Source organism: Manis pentadactyla, chromosome 2 (assembly GCF_030020395.1).
Source record: "Manis pentadactyla isolate mManPen7 chromosome 2, mManPen7.hap1, whole genome shotgun sequence".
Taxonomy (NCBI): domain Eukaryota; kingdom Metazoa; phylum Chordata; class Mammalia; order Pholidota; family Manidae; genus Manis; species Manis pentadactyla.
In genome coordinates, this window is record NC_080020.1 from 168,720,030 (window position 1) to 168,741,150 (window position 21,121).

Below are 21,121 nucleotides of genomic sequence, written 5' to 3' on the forward strand. Positions count from 1 at the left end.
TAATACAGTTTTTAAACAATATTTCAGACCTAGAATAGTCAACTCAATTTTTAACTCAATAAGAAAATGAACAAACCATTTAAAAGATGGACTAAAGACCTAAACAGACACTTCACCAAGGAAGATGGATAGGGAGTAAACAGGCATATGAGAAGATGTTCTACATCATACATCATCAGACATGCAAATTAAAGCAATGAGATACTCACACAACTATTAGAGTGGCCTAAATCTGGAAGACTGTCAACACCAAATGATGGTGAAGAGGTGGAGCAACAGGAACTCTCACTCAGTGCTGGAGGGAATGAAAATGGTACAGCCTCTTTGGAAAACAGTTTGGCAGTTTCCTACAAAGCTAAACCAACTCTTACCATACAATCCAGCCACTGCACACCTAGGTATTTACCCAAAGGAGTTGACAACTCACATCTACACAAAATGTGCATAAGACACTTATGGGAGCTTTGTTTCATAATTGCCAAAATGTGGGAGCAATCAAGAAGTAGGTGAATGGATAAACAAACTGTGATACATTCAGACAATGGAATATTTATTATTCAGCACTGAAAAGAAATAAGCTGTCGGGGCATGAAAAGACACAGAGGAAATTATATATATATATTTATATATAAAATTAAATTAAAGAAGCCAGTCTAAAAAGGCTACATATTATATGACTCCAATCATATTACATTCTGGAAAAGCTAAAACTATGGAGAGAGTAAAAAGATCAGTGATTGTCAGGGGTTGGGGAAGGGGAGAATGAATAGGTGGAGCACAGAGAATTTTTAGGGTAGTGAAACTATTCTGCATTATAATAACAATGGTGGACAAGTCATTATACAATTTTCTACATACATACAAACCCATGTGAAACACCAACATGAATGCACAACACTAAGAATAAACCCTAACCTAAACTACCATCATACCTCAGTTTATTGCATTTTGCTGATAATGTGTTTTTCATAGACTGAAGGTTTGTGGCAACCCTGCATCAAGCACGTCAATCGGTGACATTTTTCCAATAGCATTTGCTCACTTTGTGTCTCTGTATCACATTTTGGTAGTTCTCATAAAATTTCAAACTTCTTTGTCATTATTACATTTTTCACGGTGATCTGTGATCAGTGATCTTTGATGTTACGATTATAATAGTTTTGGGGTGCCATGAACCATGCCCATGTAAGACAGCAAACTTAATAAATGTGTGTGTTCGAACGGACAGTGACTGTATTGGGGTATGGGTGGGGACTTGATAATATGGGTAAATGTAGTAACCACATTGTTTTTTCATGTGAAACCTTCATAAGAGTGTATATCAATAATACTTTAATAAAAAAGGGGGGGGAAATAATTAATTAATTGATTTAATTTTAAAAATAAAATAAAATAAATGTGTGTGCTCCAGCTATTCCACCAACTGGTTGTTCCCAGTCTCTCTCCCTCTCTTTGGACATCCCTATTCCCTGAGACACAACAATATTGAAATCAGGCCAATCAATCATGCTACAAGGGCCTCTATGTATTCAGATGAAAGGAAGAGTCCCCTGTCTATCACTTTAAATCAAAAGCTAGAAATGATTAAGCCTCATGAGGAAAGCAAGTTGAAAGCTGAGACAGGCTGAAAGTGAGGCCTCTTGTGCCAAACAGTTAGCCAAGTTGAGGATGCAAAGGAAAAGTTCTTGAAGGAAATTAAAAGTGCTACTCCAGTGAACACATGCATGATAAGAAAGCAAAACAGCCTCATTGCTGATATGGAGAAAGTTACAGTGATCTGGATAGAAAATGAAACCAGCTACAACATGGCCCTAAGCCAAAGCATCATCCAGAGCAATTCCTTACCTCTCTTCAATTCTGTGAAGGCTGAGAGAGGTGAGAAAACTGTAGAATAAAAGTGTGAAGCTAGCAAACGTTGATTTGTGAGGTTTAAGGAAAGATGCTGTCTTCACAACATTAAAGCACAAGGTGAGCAGCAAGTGCTTATATAGAAGCTGCAGCAAAGTTATCCAGAAAATTGAGCTAAGATCATTAGTGAAGGTGGCTACCCTAAACAACAGATTTTCAGTGTAGACAAAATACCCTTCTATTGGAATAAGATGCCATCGAAAACTTTTATAGCTAACAAGGAGAAATCAATGCCTGGCTTCAAAGCTTCAAAGGAACAGGTCGACTCTCTTGTTAGGGGCTAATGCACCTGGTGACTTTAAGTTGAGGGCAGTGCTCATCTATCATGATGAAAAGCTTAGGGCCCTTAAGAATTATGCTACATCCACTCTGCCCGTGCTCTGCAAATGCAACAAGAAAGCCTGGATGACAGCACATCTCTTTACCTCATGGTTTACTGGATATTTTAAGCCCACTGTTGAGACCTAGTGTTCATAAAAGAAGAATCCTTTCAAAATATTACTGCTCTGGGACAATGCATCTGGTCATCCAAGAGCACTAACGGAGATGTACAGTGGCATGAATGTTGTTTTCATGGCTCTAACATGATATCCATTCTGCAGCCCATGAATCAAGAAATTTCAACTATGAAGTCTTCAGGTTTAGGAATACATTTTGTAAATCTATAGCTGTCACAGACAGTGATTCCTCTCATAGATCTGGGCAAAGTAAATTGAAAATCTTTTGGAAAGGTTTGCCATTCTAGATGTCATCAATAACATTCATGACTCAAGGGTAGAGGTCAAAACATCTAGAGTGACAAGTTTGGAACAAGTTGATTTCAACCTTCACGGATGACTGAGGAATTCAAGGCTTCAGTGGAGGAAACAAATGCAGATGGTGGAAATAGAAAGAAAACTAGAACTAGAAGTGGAGCTAAAAATTACTGAATTGCTGCAATCTCATTATAATACTTGAATGATGAGTTCCTTCTCATGATGAGCAAAGAAAGTTCTTGAGATGGAATCTACTGCTGCTGAAGATGCTCTAAAGACTGTTGAAATGACAAAAAAAAATTAGAATATTACCTAAAGTTAGTTGATACAGCAGTGGCAGGGTTTGAGAGGACTGACTGCAATTTTGAAAGTTCTCCTGTGAATAAAATGCTATCAAATATCACATTCTACAGAGAAATAATTTGCCAAAGAGCCCATCAGTGTAGCAAACTTCACTGTTGTCTTAAAGAAATTGCCACAGCCACCCCAACTTTCAACTACCACCACCCTGAACACTCAGCAGCCAACATCAGGCAAGACCCTCTGCCAGCAAAAAAAATTATGACTCGCTGAAAGCTCAGATGATGGTTATTAGAAGCCTTTAGCAATCAAGTACTTTAAATCAGGGTATGTACATCTTTTAGACATAATACTATTGCACACTTGATAGGCTACAGTATATTGTAAACATAACTTTCATATGCACTGGGAAAGCAAAAAGTTCATTTGACTCACTTTATGGTGAGAGTCACTTTGTTGCACTGGTCTGGATTCAGCACTATCTCCCAGGAATGCCTATAATGACTCCAGCGGATAACTGTGTCAATATAGACTCATGGGTTGTAACAAACATATCAGTCTAGTGCGGGATGATGATAAAGGGAGAGGCTATGCATATGTAGGGGTGGGCCTACATGGGAAATCTCTGTAACTTTTGCTCAATTCTGCTATGAATCTAAAACTTTTGTAAAATGTAAAAATTATTTATTTAACAACATTCCAGAGGACCATTCAATGGAAAGATACAAAGCTGATCAAAGGCCACAGTGTCCTCTTTTCAGATCTAACATGGACTCAAGTCCTACTGTTGCATATATTCTATCTATGAACCTCTTTAAGGGGCATCTAATATTTCTAAGAAGAAAATAAAATGTACAGAAGTTCAGTTTGACACACATACACAAAACACACATACATATATATACATATGCACACACACACACACACACACATGCAGTTTATTTTATGAACATTTAATATTATTTAAAGGACCCATACACCAGAGGCCCCATGTGCATAAACAGTGGAAGTCCTCTGCAACTCTAAGCAAAAACAGGTGTGCCCAACTATAACTTTGCTGACACTGAGCAGAAGGATTCCCATGAGCCTTCAAGATCTACATCCCCCATATCCTTTAAGAACAAGGATAATGCCCAACAGTTCCAAAGAATGTCAGTTTGGTGTTTGTTTATTCTTACAGAAAACAAATGTAGAATAGCAGAGCACCAGAAAGTCATTGCATAGTATCTGGCTATAGGTCAAGGATGTTTTCTATATACCTCAGAGTAGATTTCAGAAAATACAGCTTAGTCTCAGGACTCTTTAAGCATGTGTTTTAGAGGAAAATAGGGAACATCATGGCTTTTCAGCATCATTACTTAGCAGAAACACACAAAGCACTGCAAAGTAAGTTCCCCTCTGTCTTCTGTGGATGGTCTCTGACAAATTCTGCTACTCAGGGTTTTCTCTCTTACAAGGTTGACCTTTCCTTCTCTTGCCATTCCTTCCCTATCATTCCTCAGGCATACTGGGCCATTTTCCTTTTCTAGTGTCATTTCTCAATATTCTCATATACCCAAGGACCTATTTCTTTATACTTTCTTCCTTTACTCTCCATCTGGACTTTACATTATATAGTTTGTTCTACTGAGTTTTCTTTCTTTCTTTGACAGCCTTTTCTCACCACCATTTTTACTGCCCTGAATCTGTGCTACACTGAGACAAACTTTCTCCTCCATATTTTTTAAACACTTAGCTCTAAAATTCATCCAAACTTCTACTAAGCATCTACTAGGTTTCAGGCAGTGTGCTATGTGTTAGGAATATAGGATGCACAAAGCCCTTTGGGATTTCAAATAGTTATAGACCAGTGTGGTAACTTCCATCTACAAAACACTATGAAAAGTAAAAGACAGAAAATTATTATTTACAATGTATGAGTAATTTTTAAAAGGCTTCCCAAAGAGAGAAAATGAACTAGGTCTCTAAGGATAAATAAAAGTTTCCTGCAGAGTGGGAATAGACACTCATATGGAAAGACAAGGTATGTAGACATTTAAGTGAAGAGAACCATATGGAGGACTAGATCTGTGCCATTTGTTTATTGAGGGGTTTTTATCAGAACCCGAGGCTAGGAAAAAGGGTGCTGGATGGTGAAGAATACTGCATATCACAGGAGTTGGATCATAAAATGTAAGCAGTGGGGAACCATCTAAGAAGTTTAAGCAAAGCAGCATATAATCAGGTTAATGTTCTAGAAGTATAACTATCAACTGTACATAAGATAGGATAGATTGGATAGGTGACACAGGGAGGCAAAGCCATTCAAATATTCTTACAATAGCTCAGGTAAAGGAAACTAAAGGCCTAATGTAAGGCAGTGAGAGTTAAAACAGAGAGGAAGAGAGAGATGTAAGATGCAATTTTAAGTAACATGATATAAATAGGGGCTCATGTGTTGAATGTTCAAAGAAAGACCTGTATTCTGGCCTGGGCTCCTTACATTGATGACAAAGGCATCCACACTAAGATAGAAATACAGAAGCAATGTGACAATTGGGAATATAATGGACTTAATTTTAGATGTACTGAATTTGGGATGCCTATGGGTGTTCACATCTAGGAAGTAGTTAGAAAGAAGTCTGAACGCTCAGAAGAGAGTTTGGGGCTAGAAATAGAGATTTGTGAGTCATTGGCACAGCCAATAAACAGCATATAAATTGTGGGAATAGATTAAATTACCCAGGGAACAAATAAAGATTAAGGTTCAGGGTGAAAAACGGGACTTGGGAGAAAGCATATATTTAGGAGATGGGAGGAAGGCCTGAGAAAGGAGACTAGAAGAGACAGAGGCTGGAGCAAAACCAGCAGACAGTGGATGGTTGAGCATGAAGACTTATGACACAAAAGTGAAAGCCGACTATCGGTGTGAGGTCCAAAGGAGGGTCAGAGAAGATAACAACAGAGAGCAAATCTTTGAATGTGACCAACAGCTTGTAGGTGGGTTTTGTGTTCAGTAACAGCAAATTCCAGGTAGAGCCAACAAACAGGGCATTAAGAAGGGAAAACTAATTTTTCCAAAAAAAATCTTCAAGAGAGAAGAGAATAAGAAAGGACCTGGGAAGGTATATGAGGAATAGTTAGGGGAAGTTTCATTTTTATTCTTTTGTTGTTTCTAATGAGGATGTTGATAATGATAATGATGGTGTTTTGATTGATTTTAGAATGGAAGAAACTTAAGTACACGTACAGGCTTAGAGCATGCATTTCACACAAAGGAGTAGATCTAAGATGTGGAAGAAAGATAAACATGAAACTAGTCCAGAGGCAGGAAGGAAAAGGAAGAAGCATAAAAAGGCACATTTGATGTGCCATTTCTGGGAATGAAGAAAAAAATTCAGTAAGAGTGGATGAATTGTTGACAAAGTTATAGATATTGGGGACGGAAACAAGGTATGAGGCCTAAAAGTCTCAATATTATCAGTATTATCTTAAAAAGGGAAAAAATGACCAACACCAATACAGCTCCTACTATGAGTCAGATGCTATTTTAGTTTTTTTAACCAACATTAACTCATGTAATCCTTACATTTCTATCAGAAGGTAGCATTATTATCCCCATTTTACAGATCAAGAAAAAGAGGCAAAGAGAAATTAAGTTACCCAGGATCACAAAGTAATTTGCAAAGAAAGGCCTTGAACCCAGTCTAGATGGTGAGTACTTGTTCCTAACCTACACTCAGTGTTATACTGCTGCTCTAAACAGAAGATAGCAAGTAGGAAGAGGTGGGAATCAGTAGGGAGACTTAGGAACCATAAATGCCATGTGAAATGATTTGGCACAGACCAATATGGAACAAATAAAAGAAACAAGAACAAAATGGAATAAAGATTAAAAGGTCTTAAACACAAGACCTGAAACTGTAAAACATCTGGAAGAAAACAGTAGAAAACCTTCATGATATTGGTATTGGCAATGAGTTTGTGGATATGACACCAAAAGCATATGCAACAAAAATAAAAATAAACAAGTGAGACTATGTCAAAGTAAAAAGCTCCTGCACATCAAGGGAAACAACCAACAGAATAAAAAGGCAATCAATAGAATGGGAGAAAATATCTGCAAACCCTGTATCTGGTAATGTAATGCAAAATATATAAAGAACTCCCACAATTCAATGATAAAATAAAACTCAAATAACCTGATTGAGAAAGAGGCTAAGGACTTGGATAGACATTTCTCCAAAGAAGACACACAAATGGCTAAAAGGTATATGAAAAGGTACTCAACATCACTAATCATCAGGGAAATGCAAATCACAGAGACATCATGACACACTTGTCAGAATGACTATTATCAAAAACAAAACAAAACTAAGTCATGAAAAAAGTGTTGTCAAGGATGTGGAGAAAACTGGAACCCTTGTGCACTGTTGGGGAGATTGCAAAATGGTGCAGCACTATGGAAAACAGTATGGAAGTTTCTCAAAAAATAAGAAATAGAATTACAATATGATTTAACTAATTCCAAGTTTGGATATTTGTCCAAAACTTTGAAATCAGTATCTCAAGGTGATATTACCACTCCTATATTCAGTGCAGTACTATTCACAAGAGCCAAGGTTTGGAAACAACCTGTATGTCCTCTGAGAAATGAGTGGATAAAGAAAATGTAAGAAAATGGGGGGCTATATCTATACCTAAAAATACATAAAATGGAATACTATTCATCATTTAAAAAAGAGGGATATTGTGCAGTCTGTAAAAACATGGATGAATCTTGATGATACTACGTTAAAAGAAATAAGCCAGTCAGTCACACAAAGTCAAATGCTGCATGATTCTACTTACATGAGGTCCCAAAAGTAATCAGATTCATAGAATCAATGAACAGAATACTGGTTGTCATGTCAGGGGCTACAGGGAGGGGGAAATGGGGAGTTACAGATCAATGTCATGAAGTTTCAGTTAAGCAAAATAAGTAAGCTCGTGAGATCTGCTTTACAACATTTTACCTATAGTCAACAATGTTGAATTGTACTTGTACAAATTTAAGAGGGCACATCTCATTTCTGTGTTACTACAATACAATAAAATTTAAGAATAAATAAATAAATAAAGCAAATGAGGCAAATAAGGGAAAAGAGGAAGGGAGGGAGAAAGGAAAAAAGGAAACAAGGAAGGAGGGAGGAAGGGAAGAAAGGAGGGGCAGCACTAGGGCTCAGCTGCGGTTGATGACCATGGATGTGTGGTAAAGCCCACCTGAATCACTGTGTGCTGTTTCTTCAGAAGTGCTCACCACATGGGTACAAGAAACAAGACATACTGATAGATACTGAAATTGTGCTGTAAAAGGTGAGGCACAAAAGTTAGAGAAATAAAGGATATGAGGAAGATGGTGAGTCAGCAATTCAACTAATTTGCCAGGGAAAGCATCAATTAGGAATAGGGAAGGTAAGTCAACCAAGAGCAGGCTGAGAATATTAACAGCCTAGAGACTTGTCTTGAGGGAGAAAGCCTGGGCCATGAGAGGAAGACACACTGTGAGGGGCTGCAAATAAAGAGGGCTGTAATCAGAGCAAGATGCTGTACTTAAGAACACAGAAAGTGAGCAAATCTAGTGTTGACAGTTACATGCACATTGAAGACAGCTACTTATATTCTACAACATATCCCAGTTGTATGTATCCATAATGTTCTACAACGGTAGCAATGTATCCCAGGTCCAGGAGAGGGGCCGGGCCAGTGAAAGGCTGTATCGTTCTAGGGTTGAGAAGCATCTAAGTAAGGTACACTGAAAATGGTGACAATGGCATTGAAGTGCTGGTGAGCGTACGCTAAAGACATTCAACCATGATGTCCAGGCAAATAGTGGAGAAAATGAATTTGAGAGAGTTTTGATGGACTGAAATTAAGCTGGAATGAGAATGTCTTGGTAAAGATTTTATACAAAGCTGAGAAAATATATATCCATCTTGTCAAACTATTCCTGCATTTACTTCTTTTGCCCAGATGGGCCATAATCTCCTATAAGGACAGAAAAACATGAAGTTTGGCTTCTCCAAATCCTAATATAATTCTGAGGATGCTGTGTTAAGTATTAAATAAATATTTGCTGGGCTGTACACATCTCTGAATTTACTTCTAAGAGGCTCCTTAGAAAAAGATCTTTTAGGCATCAACTCTTCTTGCAAATCAGAAAGGAGGCTCAGAGAGAACTTAACCCAGGTGAAAAAAATAATGAGTTAGATGCAGAATCAGATCATCTGAGAGCCATGAGACAATCATTGATTATCTCTTGTGGCTACATAAATTTTAAGCTTTTTCTTTGGATCCATACAAAAAGTAACACTGCATTTCATACACTACATAAAATGTTTGACTTATGAAGGCAAGAATCCGTGTGAAGTGTGTGTGTGTGTCTGTTGCTATTATTTTTAACTTGGAGGAAGATCAGAAAAACACACGTTTAAAAAATCCCCAATCTCAAAACAGTCTTCAACTGTTCATCTGGCACCACTGAGAAAAGCAACTCATCAGCTCACACTTTTGAGAAAGATCAGAAAGAGTGAAAGGGAAGAAAAAAAGATGATTGCTTTTTAAGCCAGAGAAACATACATTAAAATGAGCTTTTGCGGGAAAAAAAAAAACAAAAGGAAGTAAAAAGAAAACAGTAACTGAGTATCAAAGGAAACAACCAACAAAACACCTTCTGTAAGAACATGCTGGAAGAACGGACTCCTCATACATATAATGCAGATTAGTTTTCATAAAGAAAGCCCATCTCTCTTTCCCTCAAAATATAAGAGTCTACAGGAGACCAACATCCCCTCAGAACTCTTGGTCTTTTAGGATCAGAAAGTCTGGCGAAGTAAAAGAAAAAGGAAATCTGATCCACGGACAACCAGCAGCAGTTGAATTTTTTTCTGATTCTGATGGAAAAAGCACACATAAGAAATGTCACTAGAATGTTATTTGTATTGTTTTATAAGCAAAACAATGATGTGAAATGTTTAGAATTAAAATTGAATCTTATAGCACACTCTGCTCTTTTGCCCCCTGCAGGGTGAGCCTTCCTTCATGAATGTGTCTGATATATAGTCAACCATGTCATTAGGGACGATAAAGCATTAAGGTGAGAAACATTCCATCGTACCACTTACTTCAATGTGTTTTCCTAAGTCATGATTAAAAATAACACAAAATAACATTTATAAATACATTCTACTGACAACCCATGTTCATATAAATTACCTCATTTGATCCAGTTATTCCCAAGTAGTGTTCTGATACACACCAGAATACTAGGTTAAATGATCCAATATGAGATAATTTAAATTAAAATTTCATGGGTAAAATTGAAACTATCACAGGTATTGATGGCACAATTTTATAATAGTTTGCTTCATATAAAAAAAGTTGTATGTTAACTGACATTCAATTTATATGCTAAGTTTTGAATTTTACACCCACATAAATGCATGTCACATGTCTCCTAAAGCAATACAAATACACTATAGGAGAACAGAGAAAGAGTAGGATATAAAACACCTTACATTCAGTCCTTGTGCTGACTGCAGAACTAACTGGTGAAAGTGATTAGTCAGGAAGAGCTGTTTTCATCTGAAATGACCATAAATTAAGGCAAGCTATTTTTGTATGTTAATGGCTTTACATAACATCTCATTTTCCATTTAATTTTCTACTAAAATACAGCCTTTCCCATCACTTAAGGTTTTAAAAAAGCAAACTACCAATATTACAAGACATAATGTTTATTCAGTTCTAGTTATCCTATATTAAGAAAAAAGTAAAAGGGTCACATATTCCATATAAATAGATTTCTGTCAGACACAGAAAAGGTCTTGTTCCTGAAATAGAAAATGTAATTTTTTTTAAGTTCAGAAGCATAAGCTTTAAAATATGAGTATAATGTATTAACGGAAATATCTCAAATCAAGAAAATGATAGAAAAGAATAAAGGGAGGATATTTGCCACCCAGTCATTCTTTTGGCATGCACAGTTCTCCAGATGAATGTTTTATTTTAGCATCACCCATCAGTTGGATCACATCAAATGGCTCCTGAAAATCTGAAGACATTCAATAAGCTAAAATGCAGTAAGTTTTCATCATATTTGAAGAAAATAAGGCCAGTAGATGAGCTATTTTAAAATATAACAATTTTTGCATTCCCTGAGAAATGCTAACCAAAAAACGTAAGGACCAAAAAAAGAAATCTTTTCCTGTATGTGTGTGTGTGTGTGTGTGCAAAATATGGACCAACATAGTGTGATTAAGCATACCTATTTCAACAAAATCTCAGGTTAAAAGCTCACAAGCCTTCTCAAAGGAGCAGTTTACAGCAGTTTTAACAAATGAAACCTGTTTTCACTAGTATTAAAAAAACCTTTGCCTTTTTTTCCCTTGCAGTCAAACTTAGAACAAACATTGGAACACATGATCTGTTAAGAGATAATAAACCCTGGAGGTGTGCAGGGAGTGTGAAGAGTGAAGTACTCAGACATCCTAGTAGCAATTATAGGAAGCAAGGCATCTATAATGAAAATACTTTGATTGTGTGTACCTACAAGAGGGAGTTCTAAGCTTTGCTTTCCAATTAAATTTGAAGACTGAACACATTTTTGTTCTAGCCAAGATCAGTTTTCAAATTCCTAGAGAGAAGTTAGAAGACACCTGAAGCTCAGAAAGATGGTGAACTTTGTCAATTTGATTTAAGCCTTCAATAGGCATTGCTTAGTTTCTATTCCTTCCTCATACTCTTAGGAGTAAACTGTGTCTCAGGGAAAAAAAATCAGGAAATCGCCTCAGCCAGACAACTATGACTCAGGAAGAATATCATTCTTTCTTCAAACAACTATTTAGCATATATTTCATTTTCTTTTTTATAATATTGAGCCCAGTTCCCAACTTATCATTTTCTTGGCAAAGCCTACTCTAGGGAAAGTCTTGAAGAAATACAGTTCTTCTCAAGAATATGCCTCCTATCTTCTAAATGGCAATAGGGCTAATGAACATCAGTAAGGAAAAAAAAAATGATTATCTACATACAGTAATGAAGAAAACTCAGAGCAGTTATTTCTTTCTTTTATTTCAGTTTATGCAAAAAGAAAGTTTATTTGATAAACAGTACACACTAGATGGGAATGCGGGCCACCACAGAGAGAAGGCATACTTAAGTGTTTAGGGGATTTTTATTATTATTATTAAAGTATCTCTTATGTTGGCTTCAAATACACAACACAGTGGTTCAACAATTGGCCATATTATTAAATCCTCACCCCATCTAGTGTGGTTATTATCTATCAACATAGAAAGATGTTACAGAAACATTGACTGTATTCTCCATGTTGTACTACTGTTCCCATGGCCAACTTACATTGTGATTGAGAATTACTGTTCCCCTTTATGCCCCTCCCACTCCCCCACCCACCGACCACAAACCCTCCCCCTTGATAACCATGAGTCACTTCTCAGTTTCTATGAGTCTACTGCCATTTATTCATTTTGTTTTGCTTTGTTTTTGTATTACACAATAAGTGAAATCATATGGTATTTGTCTTCACTTGGCTTATTTCATTGAGCATAATACCCTCTAAATCCATCCATGCTGTTACAATGGGAGGATTTCTTTTCTTTTTATGGCTGAATAATATTCTATTGTGTATCTTCTTTATCCATTCATCTATTGATGGACACTTAGGTTAGTTCCTTATCTTGCCTGTTGTAAATACTGCTGCGATAAACACAGGAATGCATATAACTTTTTGAACCAAGGATTTTGTTTTCTTTGGGTAAATTCCTAGGAGTGGAATTCCAGGATCAAACAGTATTTCTACTTTTAGTTTTTTGAGGAAATTCCATACTACTTTCCACAGCAGTTGCACCAATCTGAAGTCCCAACAACAGTGTAGGAGGGTTCCCCTTTCTCCTCATCCTTGCCAGCATTCACTATTTCTTGTCTTTTGGATAGTGACCATTCTGACTGGTGTGAAGTGATAACTCATTATGGTTTTGATTTGCATTTCCTTGATGATTAGTGATGAGCAGCATCTTTTCATAAGCCTGTTGGCCATCTGAATGTCTTCTTTGGAGAAGTGTCTGTTCAGGTCCTCCATCCATTTTTTTATTTGGGTTATTTGTTTTTTGGGTGTTGACCCATTGTCAGATAAGTCATTTACAAATATATTCTCCCATACTGTAGGGTGCCTTTTTGGTCTGCTGATGGTGTCTTTTTCTATACAGAAGCTTTTTAGTTTTATGTAGTCCTATTTGTTCATTTTTGCTTTTTTTTTTTCCCTTGAACAAGGAGATGTGTCCAAGAAAGAACTGCTCCTGTTTATATTCAAAACATTTTTTGCCTATGTTTTCTTCTACAATTTTTATGGTTGCATGACTTACATTTAGGTCTTTGATGCATTTTGAGTATATTTTGTGTATGGAGTTAGACAATAATCCAGTTTCATTCTCTTACATGCACCTGTCCAGTTTTCCCAACACCAGTTGTTGAAGAGACTGTCTTTCTCCATTATATATTCATGGCTCCTTTATCATACATTAATTGACCATATGTGTATGGGATTATATAAGTGCTCTCTATTCTGTTCCATTGATCTATGGGTCTGTTCTTGTGCCAGTACCAAACTGTTTTGAATACTGTGGCTTTGTACTAGAGCTTGAAGTTAGGGAGCATATTGCCCCGAGCTTTATTCTTCCTTCTCAGGATTGCTTTGGTTTTCAAGGCCTTTTGTGATTCCACATGAATTTTAGGACTATTTGCTCTAGGTCACTAAAAATGTTTTTGGTATTCTGATAGGGATTGCACTGAATATGTAAATCGCTTTGGTCAGGATGGCCATTTTGACAATACTCATTCTTACTATTCACAAGCATGGGATAGATTTCCATTTATTGCTCTCTTCTTTATCTCATGAATGTCTTATAGTTTTCAGAGTATTTGTCTTTCACTTTCTTGGTTAAATTTATTCCTAGGTATTTTATTCTTTTTGATGCTATTGTAAATGGAATTGTTTTCCTGATTTCTCTTTCTACTAGCTCGTTGTTAGTATATAGGAATGCACAGAGTTTTGTGTATTAATTGCATATCCTGAAACTTTGCTAAATTAAGTTATTCTAATACTTTTTTGGTGGAGTCTTTAGGATTTTCTATGTATAATACGTCATCGGCAAATAGTGACAGTTTAACTTCTTCCTTACCAGTTCAATTGCCTTTTATCTCTTTGTGTTGTCCAATTACCATGGCTAGGACCTCGAATATTATGTTGAATAGAAGTGGTGAGAATGGGCATCCTTGTCTTGTTCCTGTTCTTAGAGGAAAAGCTTTCAGCATTTCTGAGCAATTATTTCTTTTAAAATCTAAAGATGAATCCAGACTAAAATTATAGAACATATATTTTATTATGCAGAATTTTAACTCCATAGTCACCTTTCCAAGCAGTAGCACAGACCCAAAACTACACCCAGAGAATAGCCTTGGCTTGCTAGTGGCACAGCCAATGTATTCTCCTCAGATTCCTCAATTTTCAGGACAGAATGTCATTCCTCCCAGCTAACAGTTTAGAGTACACAGCTAATAACAGAGAACTAGGAATATTTTAAACCCATGACTCACTAGTAATACCAACTGCTGACATTTACTGAGTATTTACTAAGTGCAGAAAAGGCACTTTGCTGAGCTTTTTCACCCACTGTCCATTTAGCCCTCCAAATACTCTATGAAGAAAGTACTATTACTTTTCCAAATTCATTATCCTCTCATTAATTTATCTAAATCATCAAAGACTAAAAGGCCTTATATCCCCAACTACATATATTACTCTCTGCTTGTCATATGGTACTTATCCCAGATAAGCACCAATATTGTTTTCCAATAGTTTGTGTGACAGTCTCAACTCTAGTGCTGCCCCAAGAGCCTTTAAGTCCTGTCCATTCAGAGTGTTCCATAAGTACAGGAAACTCTAAATACTTGTTGAATGGATGGCGCTTCCTATCTCTTTTCCTCTCATAGTTGTTATTTGACTTTTTTTTTACATTTTCTGTCCCATTATTTATTGCATAAAAGCTATATACCTATCAGAAAACATTGTTTTTCCATTCTGTTAGACACTATGCTTTTATCAATTTATGGGAAGCATTACCAGTTTCAGAGATTTCATTTAGTTGCAAGACAATTGAGAACAGGAACTCAATATGCACATTAGGACACAAATAAAATTAGAAATGCTAAAATAAATGCAAACATATCTTTAGCTAGAAAATTCACCCCAAAGCTAAAGATCTGCTCTTACAGGAATTTGTGGCATGAAGTAAAACTATAAAAGACAATGAATAAGATAATGAAGGCTTGACCAAGTAAATTTTTGTATTGAAGAGCGACATAAAACAACAGAAAAGTAAAGTGCTAAACAACTAAGAAGAGGGAGGCTTTGTGGAAAAGAAAAGCTTGGAACAATGAAAATAAGGATAAAACACTGTTACGCAGTTTAAAAATAGGAAAGTAGCCAGAAGCTGAATAGGGGAATAAAAAGTAGCACGCAGGATTCCAAAATATAACACATTTGACCACAAGGCTGACAGTGCTGACAATAATAAATAAAAAGAAGGGCCAAGGTTTTAGGAGGTGACATTCTTGACAGAAAATAATCAAAAGAATGTTACACACTTGACAGTTCGGTAATATTTGAAGATTTGCTCACAGCAGAGCAGCGTAGTGATGTGCAAAAGGTGAGGGCGTCCTCGGCTCCCTAAGCACACAGCAAGTGAGAAAGTGGGTGCAGAGGGTGCTGGAGGGGCTGACAATCACTTCAGGAGTTCCATTGTCCTCTAGGGCTTCATTTTACTCTAACACTGATGTTTCTAAATGAATTTTAGGTAACAAATGTACTTAAATTCATTATTTGATGAGTCTTTTTTAGGGAAAGAGAATGTGAATGTAGGCTAAAAACCAGGAGGGGAAACAGGGGAAACAGGGACTGACTCCAGAGGTATGTTTGGCCATATTGGTGGGGTGGGGATGAGAGGCAGACCCAGACAGTACAGAGCACAAGCCAGATCAGGTAAGTATGCCCAACCATGCAAGTGCATTCATTGATGTCACATCAATGATGAATTTTCTCATTAAAATGCCATTTGCAGTTGCCAGCCAGCTCTAAGACAGAGAACCATATATTGAATCAACTCCATGTTCTCATTCTTTACATACTGTAGTACTGTAGCCATAAGAACCAAGTATTACTAAATGGACAAAGGCCGGGACTCAGAGATAAGAAATTCATGTCCACAATTGCCATTTTTATTTAACACTGTGTTATCCAGTGTCATTCAAAGCAATTTGAGATAGAGAATCAGAAAAGGGTCATGATTATCTCCCACCACAAATAAATATCTTGTTTAAAACCAAGAAAATCAATTGAAAAACTACTCACACAAAAAGATAAACCAGTAAAATAGCTAACTCATGAGTTAACATGAAATGAGTTAACAGAAAATAATAGCCTTCATACAGACAAACAAAATATACGTGAAAGATAGGCATTTTATTATCTAATGGAACAAAGACATGACTTACAATAGCAACAAAAAAGATAAACTACTTAGAAATGTGAAAGACTTACATGAGGAAAATAGTTAAACACTCTGGAAAGACCCAAAAATAGACTGAAAGATTTGAAAGGAATGATGCATTCTTGGATAAGGACATTCACTATCATAATGATGTTGAGTCTTCCTAATGTATTAATCTATATCAATCTCCATGAAATACTAGCAGGTTATATTTCTTCTTCTGGAGTGAGAAAGTTTTATGGATGTGAGATTGGTGCATGCTTAGACCAAAGAAACAAAAAAATGTCCAAAAATCAGATTAAATTATATACGAAAGTCTATGCACTTCCAAAATTTTTCTTTTTTATCTCATTAATATAATCAGATTTGAATTAAGCAGAAATCACTGAAATCAACTGAAACACAATTAAATTAGCAGAAATCCCTGAAAACACAACTGAAATACAAATATAAAACCCATGAATTCGTAATGCCACTCAAAGAGAAAGACAACAATAAGAAAGAAAGAAAAAATTCACTGCCATCATCACCACCCACCCATTACAACTGGCAATTTCAAGGAAACTAATTCTGTTAGCAATTCCAACTTTGTATATAAACTCTACTTTAGGGTAACCAGGCAGTCTAGTAAGGAAGTCTATGAAATCCAACTGACAAATCCAGAGGAAAGGGAAAATTAGAATATATAACTCTTTTGTAATACCTAATGAAATAACTGATTCAGGCAAACGTAAATGGATGAAACCATTAGATGACAAGTTGGTAGTTAACTTTACCATGGGGGGTTACACTGGAGAGTTAACACTGTAAGCACCCAAACCCAATAGCCATCAGATGTTATGTGCCTGCTGAAGTGATAAAATGTGAAATACAGAGCCTACAAAGCATTCCATCAAAAAAATAAACTTCAACTCTAATCAAGTCTTACAAGCTGATTTCCAGCTTGCAAGAATGATGAAGCATCAAGGTCAAATGGGACACAGGGAAAATGGTTTTCACTAAAAGAAAAGGAAAACAAGCACATTTAAAGATTCCCAAGGTCCTGAGTAACTAGGAAATGCAAGTGAAAGCTACAATTAGACAACAATCTATACCTTTTTGAATGGTTAAATAATAATTAAAAACTACTGAAAATAACAAGTGCTGGCAAAGATGTTGAGCAACTGGATTTCTCATACATTGCTTTGGGAAATGTCAAAGAGTTTGCCCCTCTGAGAAACAGGTTACAATTTTGCATAAAGTTAAACTCACACTTACTACATGATTAAGCGAACCTAGTTAAACACTCCTAAACATTTACCCAAAAGAAATGCCATATATACACACAAATGTATATGTTAAGGTTTGTATCAGATAATTCATAATTGCCCCAAACAACCCAAATGAAAAAATATCCCAAAGTCCATCAACCTGTGACTGGATGAACAAACAGTAGCTAGAGCCAGATGATGGAATAGTACTTGGCAATGAAAAAGGAATGACCTAATTTAGGAAACATGGCAAATTTCAAAATAATTATGTTAAGTGAAAGAAGCTAGACTCAAAAGGATAAATACTGAATAATTTCACCTACACAATGTTACAAAAAAGAAGAAAACTATAGAGATAGAAAAAAACTTGGTCACTCCAAGGAACTAGGATAATGGGAGAGAGAATAGACTACAAGGAGTATGAGAGAAATTCTTTATAATGGTGGTTACACACTGTAAGTATTTACAAGACCCAAAGGCCTGCACACCTAAAAGAAGTAAAGTTTATTGAATATAAATTACACCTCAATAAAACTAACCTTAGAGACAGAGAAAAGGAGAAGACAACAAATGCAATATATAGAATGTGTTTGGATTCTAATTCAAACAAACAACTTCAGAAATATAATTTTTTTATTGAGAGGGCATCTCTCAAATTTATTGATCAAATGGTTGTTAACAACAATAAAATTCTGTATAGGGGAGTCAATGCTCAATGCACAATCATTAACCCACCCCCAGCCTAGTACTCTTCAGTCTCCAATCTTCTGAAGCATAATGAACAAGTTCTTATATGGTGAACAAATTCTTACATAGTGAATAAGTTCTTACATGGTGAAGAGTACAAGGGCAGTCATCACAGAAAATTTAGGTTTTGATCACTCATTATGAACTATAAACAATCAGGTCAAATATGAATATTCGTTTGATTTTTATACTTGATTTATATGTGAATCCCACATTTCTCCCCTTATTATTATTATTTTTTTTAAATAAAATGCTGAAGTGGTAGGTAGATGCAAGTTAAAGGTAGAAAACATACCTTAGTGTTGTAAGAGAGCAAATGTAGATGATCAGGTGTGTGCCTGTAGACTATGTGTTAATCCAAGCTAGACAAGGGCAATAAAACATTCACGGATACAGAAGATTTCTCTCAAAACAGGGGGGTGAGGTTCTAAGCCTCACCTCTGTTGATCCCCAATTTCTCACCTGATGGCCCCCCTGCGACTGTGCCTGTCTTAGGTTGTTCCTCCCTTGAGGAATCTTACCCGTCTCTGGCTAACCAGTCATCTTCTGGGGCCATACAGGGAAATGTAAACTTGGTAAGTGAGAGAGAAGCCTTATTGTTTGAAAAGGTTAGCTTTTGACTTCTTTGCAGATTTATGCCCTGTGGCTTCTATGCCCAGCATTTGTCTTGAGGTATCTTTACCACTTGGAAGAATTATGATACTCAGTAAATTCGATATGAGGCACGAATTCTATTTAAGGGTTGTAATTAGTAAGGAAGAAGAAAAGCTATAGGAGTAGCAGATGGAAGAAAACATGAGAAGATTGATTATTTCTTTGACATATCTTCTTGTAGAGTAACTTAAGAATGTATAGGTTTTAAACTACTAATTAAATTGCACACACACATTAACATAATAGGAATACAGTTACATAACCAATGTAACCAAAGCAGATCTATAATTACCAACCTTCTCTAGTGAAGCCAAGAAAACTAGTTAGGCACCCTAGGCATATGTGAAAATTTGGCTATGATATAATGGATATTGTCCAACTGTACTTGAACAGTCTGAGAGAAATCAGACAAATTAAAACAACCCATTCCTGGAAACTGTTCACCTCCCATATGTTCTTTTAACAATAGATAGTCTGTAGTTGTAAGATTTTGGAGCGCTACAACTTGCACTTCTCCTAATTCTTGGTTGAATTCCACTAGTATAGATCCAGTCAAATTTGTTGTTTTACTGTATGCACAGGCCAGCTTAGATATCTCCTTCTTCATTCCAATGGAAAGTCCAGGAACTGGTGGGATGAATGCAGCTACAACTGCAGCATCGCCTGGATCTTTGTTGAGGTTTTTTGATGATCATCTTCTGATGTGACTCTTCCAGAGACTGCTGATGTTGGAAGTTCAGGCTTTGATCCTCTGTATAAACACAAACAGACTCTTTGCCCACACTTTGATATGCCCTTTATACCATTGTGTAGAACTCATTGGAGGTCACCACACAGGAACTACTTTTCTTTTTTAAGAGAAAGGAATATTATCAGAAAACTGTACCTCCATAGCGGATCATCTGACACCCTTTAAGTGATAAAAATTAAGGATATTTAAAGCATGCATTAATCGTTGATTTACAGTTAGTTTTATCCTATCAAGGAGTAATCCCCCCTCACTTTCTTTCTTCTCTTTTTTTTTATCTTTAATCTACACTTACAAGAAGAATATTATGTTTACTAGGCTCTCCCCTATACCAGGTCCCCCCTATAAACCCCTTTACAGTCACTGTCCATCAGCATAGCAAAATGTTGTAGAAACACTACTTGTCTTCTCTGTGTTGTACAGCCCTCCCTTTTCTCCCACCCCCCCATGCATGCTAATCTTAATACCCCTCTTCTTCTTCCCCCCCCTTATCCCTACCTATCCACCCATCCTCCCCAGTTCCTTTCCCTTTGGTACCTGTTAGTCCATTCTTGGGTTCTGTGATTCCGCTGTTGTTTTGTTCCTTCAGTTTTTCCTTTGTTCTTATAGTCCACAGATGAGTGAAATCATCTGGTATTTCTCTTTCTCTGCTTGGCTTATTTCACTGAGCATAATACCCTCCAGGTCCATCCATGTTGTTGCAAATGGTAGGATTTGCCCTCTTCTTAAGGCTAAGTAGTATTCCATTGTGTATATGTACCACATCTTCTTTATCCATTCATCTACCGATGGACATTTAGGTTGCTTCCAATTCTTGGCTATTGTAAATAGTGCTGCGAAAAACATAGGGGTGCATCTGTCTATCTCATACTTGATTGCTGCGTTCATAGGGCAAATTCCTAGGAGTGGAATTCCTGGGTCAAATGGTAAGTCTGTTTTGAGCATTTTGATGTACCTCCATACTGCTTTCCACAATGGTTGAACTAATTTACATTCCCACCAGCAGTGTAGGAGGGTTCCCCTTTCTCCACAGCCTTGCCAACATTTGTTGTTGTTTGTCTTTTGGATGGCAGCCATCCTTACCGGTGTGAGGTGATACCTCATTGTAGTTTTAATTTGCATTTCTCTGATAATTAGTGATGTGGAGCATCTTTTCATGTGTCTGTTGGCCATCTG

The 21,121-nt window shown here is 36.5% G+C and overlaps 1 protein-coding gene across 5 annotated transcripts in view; it reads right to left on the reverse strand.

The window, feature by feature from the left end:
* CTNNA2 (catenin alpha 2) overlaps positions 1 to 21,121 on the reverse strand; it is a 1,127,693-nt gene that overhangs the window by 1,032,513 nt on the left and 74,059 nt on the right. For 2 of the 5 annotated variants that reach the window (XM_057497051.1, XM_057497050.1), the window contains exon 1: positions 210 to 288. The exons of the other annotated variants lie outside the window; for them this stretch is intronic. The gene's annotated coding sequence lies outside the window, so the exon portion shown is untranslated. Of the gene's footprint in view, positions 1 to 209; positions 289 to 21,121 lie in introns of those variants that run through there. 5 annotated transcript variants of the gene reach the window in all.